This window comes from Ovis canadensis, chromosome 7 (genome assembly GCF_042477335.2).
Source record: "Ovis canadensis isolate MfBH-ARS-UI-01 breed Bighorn chromosome 7, ARS-UI_OviCan_v2, whole genome shotgun sequence".
In the NCBI taxonomy this organism is placed as follows: Eukaryota; Metazoa; Chordata; class Mammalia; order Artiodactyla; family Bovidae; genus Ovis; species Ovis canadensis.
Genome location: NC_091251.1, coordinates 43,957,630 through 43,962,946, shown reverse-complemented (window position 1 = coordinate 43,962,946; position 5,317 = coordinate 43,957,630).

Sequence of the window (5,317 nt, the reverse complement as noted above, 5' to 3'; positions counted from 1 at the left end):
TCCTGTTGGGGTGGACTTCAATTTGCACGTTGGTTTCTGAAGCATGTTTTAGCAGTTCTAGCTGACCTGGTAGAGCAGCACATGCTGGCATGGCACACTCAGGCCATTCTTACCTTTCAGGAAGTTTGGGGAGGAAGCCATTCCATTGCCAGAGACGGAGGCTCAATACCGTCCAGAAAGACAAACATACCTTGAGACTTAAGCTGACTGAATGAAGGAACTGGTTTAACTGGAGAGGAATTTGGCTGGTATTCTGGGTCAGGTCCTCTCTCATGGTTCCAATCGTCTTGCTCTTGGCAAATGATTTATTTTTCTCTTAAAATGGAGTGGGATTAATATCTTGACTTGGGGCTTTGAAATGTTTTCTCCCCAGAACCAGGAGCCAGCATTATGGGCTGGCATGATTCAGGCATAAAGCAGTAAGGGAAGTGTTTTTTTGTCGAGGTACTGGAGACAAAATAATTACTGGATTGTACCACAGCCCAACAATTAAGAAGAAATAAAATCCTTTCTTTGGCTTAAAAACATTTCTACTTAAGTACTGGGGCTCCTCCCCCTCCCACTGGCCCACCCACAGCATATTTTCTGAACTCTGTCTTTATCTCTGGGGTCTTTCTGGGGCAGGCAAGAAGCAGTATATCTCAGAGAAAAATATTTTTTATTCAAAGCAGAGAATGTGAAGTGCCTTAGTGTCTCCTACATTTAAAAAAAATTATGTTTCTCTAGAAATTGACATAGTAACTTTCAGGGTGCATATGTGCGTGTGGGACTGGGGAGACATAAGGAAGTAAGATGAGAGCCTTGCACTTTGGGGCAGAGTTTCACAGGAGGAAAACATGATTTTGAAGAAGACCGTTTGTGGCAATCGAGAGAATTGAAGGGCAGGAGACAAAAATCCTACAGAACTTAGTTGTTAGATAATCACTCAATTTAATGATGTTCTGATGGGATCAGAACATCTTCCAAAATTCTGGGATCTTCCCAACTGCCAACTGTGTCCTTATACGTATGGCAGGATATTTGCTTCTCTGTTCAGGCCCTTGTCATCTTGCTAATTCTATACTTGGCTAAATGGCTGAAGATGTTTTGGTTGTGTAAGGCAATTCTTGTTCCCAGCTGCATAAAACTGCTATTATTAATTACCTCCTTTGGCCTAACATTATGCCTTTATAACACACGTATTGTCAGGCTCTCTGCGATTATTGGAAGGCTATGCCATACACAAAGGCATTAAGCTTAAAACAATAGAAGCTGCTTATTTGATAGTAGGAGATGTCAGGGAGAGACAAGCACAGTTGGCTAGAACTGACTCGAAGCTCGTCATAAGAAAATAAGGGGCGAGCTGATCATAGCACAGCATTAACTGCATGTGAGAGACACACAATTCTACATGGCAGCTTCCATCATGCGTTTCCCATGGAAGAAGGGGGGAATTGGGCTCTGAGTAAATGATGGGTGAATACAGGATCAATTGTAGTGTATGACAAGACACTTTCTCTCTTTGTTTAATATATAAATCAGGAGCACTTATGAATTGATATTAATTAAAATAATGTATTTGCTTTCTTTCAACAGTAATGTCAGCCTTGTTAAAAAACGGAACACTAAATCTTCATTAGACTTTCAATATTAAAAAACTTGCATGAAATATGAATTAGCATTTAACTTGTTGCTAGTTAGATTAAAGGGGAGAGAATGCAATAGGCATTTAGCATTTTGGACAAAAGCAGAATCAATTTCCCCAAATCCAGGAGTAAGTTGGTCTCTAGAGGCCTCACAGATCAGGGAATCATCCATCATTACCTTCTAACAAGAGTGACTACATCCCAAATGGAATTACTAAATGGTATCACATCCATGGAATTAAGTTTCTATCAAAAGGCTAATGCATTTTGGTGAACCACCAAAATGTCTGAATATGAAAATTCAGCTTATAAAGATCCTTAGAGTTCTATTAATATATATCTGAGGACATGAACAAAAAACAGCCTTTGTTTTAGAATAAAGCATGTATGCATTTAATTTTCCTACAGTCTTTTCCACACCTAGAGAAATTATGAAAAGCTGAAATGTCATTGTTACTTAGCTAAGTCAAATTTCGGGAATCAGTGGCTACTTGGAGGGGAACAAGTAGGTAAAAGGCTTTTATTCATTCTGTTCAGATGGATATTTGATATCTCCTGATCTTTGCACTGGTGGCCTGAAATTAGAATAGACATAATTGGAATGACCAGGCTGAGACCTCATATTGCATTCAAAAATGCATTATGAAACTCCAGTGATATTATCGGCAATGTGTTGTCTTAGGTGAAAGCTGCTCATAAATGAGCTTGCTTATAAAACATACCATCGATCTTATAATTACATTCCACCTGGATTTATATGTTTGGAAAATGTGATTGAATTTTAGACCTCTCTCTGGGGGGCGGCATGTACATGCATAGATCAGCCACAAGATGGTGGTATGGTGTCACCATATTTTTTAGAACAACAAGAAAAGGGGGTTTGTTTAATGAGCTTGCACTCACAAGCCTGCTCATCTAGTGAACTGTGACTTTTCAAATACCAACCTATTAATGTCAGAGGCAATACTGAAGGGAACAGTTGTGTTTGATTTAAAAAATACAGACAATGTGAAGTCCACTATGGCCCAGTATCTATCACCTATGGGGCTCCATTCATGCCTAATGCTTTTATTCAAGCTAAGACCTAGTTTTTATATATCAGATTAATACATATCTACAGCTTTGCACCTTTCTAGTTTGATTTTTTTATCATCAGGGCTCACCGGGGCCATTTTCATTCCCTTACTAGAGCATCTGCAAGCAGGTGGATTAGAGATAACTCTCATTGTGCTTTGTTTTTCTCCCGACACTGTCATTAATCATTCCTTAAGCCACACTTCAACTTCTAGTAATCAGGACTGGCTGCTCCTGAGCTGCACAAGAATTGCCTTTCACAGTGTAATATGGAATTGGAAGCGAATGGCTGAGGCCAGACGCCTCTTCTGCATTCCCCATCTATCTCATCATTTAGGTATTTATCCATCTCGGGCTTGTACAGAGAGCACCTCTCTCCTTCCCATGAGGACGCAGATTGCAACAGAGGATCAGATTTGTTACCAGGCTTTGGGCTTTGATTGTCCTCTTATAAGTTTGGGATTAAAGTGAAATTTCCCACAGGGCTATGCAGGATTTGCTAGCATTTAACTGTTTAACCTGGCTGTTTGTGAATGAGAATCCTGTGGTCAACTATTCCGTAGAGAATATTATGGTAAGCCGAGCCTGAGAGGTACACATTCCGGTGTGTGCCTGTAAAGACTGGTGCAGTTGATTCCAATTAACTTCATATCTGATATCAATTGTTTTCATGTACACAGAGAGCAGTGATCCTAAGGTAAAAAAGAAAGCCAAAGCATTCCCTTTTATGAAACATAGATGTCAGTTTTAAATAAATGCAAATCTGTTCCCTCAAAATTATGATTTCCACTTATCCTTTTTACACTGATTAGAGAATTAATCAGCTTGGCATTGGGTTGTGTTCTATTTTGTGTAGGTTTTTTATATTCTGTAATTTGTTTACTAATTTCAATCTAACAGTGATTTGATTCTTTATTCAATGTGCTTTGAATATAACCAAAACAGAAATAAATTTTTTGAATTTATTTACACTTACTACTCTCACATTGATAAATGTGTACTTAGAATTACGTACCTAGGTTATATGCAGAACTTAGATATAGTTCCCTAATTCTTTGCTATTTCTGAAGAGGAATTTAGAAAAATTCAAAGAATTTTTCTAATCTGCTCTTTATTCCCTAAATCAAAGCAGTGGGAGATTGAGGGAAGAATTATTCAAAAATCATGTCCCTGTTATCTATTTTTGTTGTTTTTTAGATTGTGACTACCGAAGGAAAGGATTTGAAAGACATCAAAATATTGTTACCCAGTGTTGAGGGGTTGTATGCCCATCCACTGCAGTTTTTCTCTTTAATGTGAATATGTTTTTTAAGTATCTAAAAAGATAGTGCTCGTTTTGTTTGTCTCATCAGAAGAAGCAGAACAATGAGGTGATAGAAATATGGAATTTAGCAAGCCATTTAAAGCTTATGGTGAAACTCGGCTTTTGCAAGGGACCGGATCACATCATTAAACCTTTTATTCTTCCACAGATCCTCTGTTACATTTTTAACCTCAGTTTTGCAATGGCAAAAGAAAGTGAAACATATACCTAAGCAGAAATAACTTTAAAAATCTATTAAAAAATTAATCACAACAGGTCAAAACAACAACAAAAAAGAAAAACAGTTTTAAGCAACTCACTGGATATCCTTTTGTAACGGCTAGTGTAATGGCAAATTGATGATTTTCACAGGGGAGAGGACCAGAACGCGGTGAGGATAGAGTGGCCTGTAGACTAATTTATTTGTTTTGTTATATTTGAGTCAGATACCCTCTTATTAGGGAGCAGTCTTCAAAGCAGTTTTGATGGACACTGATCTTGAGCCTGGTGGGAGCTTTGTTTGGGGTTATAAAACAAGAACACCACGGGGTTGGTTTAACCCAATTTACTATATCCACAGAATTAGAGAGGTACTGAATTAGGAGTATGTGGGGGGAAAGTTCTCTCTTTCTCTTTTAAATGCAAGAGAAATCTTCTCCAGATTCACATGAGTAATTTTCAGCTGTGTATTATGCTCCTGAAGTAACCTCTTCATTCCCATTGTTTTAGTGTGAAATCATTTCCTTGGGAGATAATTAGAGTTGCTCCATTTATTACATTAAATGATTAGCATGCACTTGAAATGATCCAGTGTATTTTCCTTTATTGCTGATGACTCTTAAATATGGGCCTCTATTCTTTATGGATAAATTAAGGTTGTCTTGGCTCTTTGTAGCCGACTCTGTAGCCAAACAAGAGTGACTTTCTTTTTCAAACATAGGCCAGGTGTGCTATGGCTGAGGTCTAGGTTTGAAGAGATTCTATTCATATGAATATCCCACCTGGTTCAACAAAGAGCTCGATAACACTGCTTAAAGGGTTTCCCTCCCAACCCCCTTAATAAAAATGCTTTTAATGACAGTACTTTATCTGGCACTACTCATCCTATGTGTAGAGTAAGTAAGTTTAACATAAAGTGACCCATGATCACATTTCAAAAAAGTACCTCACAGGAAAGGCATGCACATTATCTGAGTAAGCAATGTGCTCTATGAGCCTTGGAAAAATGGTATTTTAAGAATTACCAAATATAGATTTCATTTGGATGCAAGTGCTTCTTGGGCTCTTTGAACTAGCTTGGTTGCGTAGCTGACAG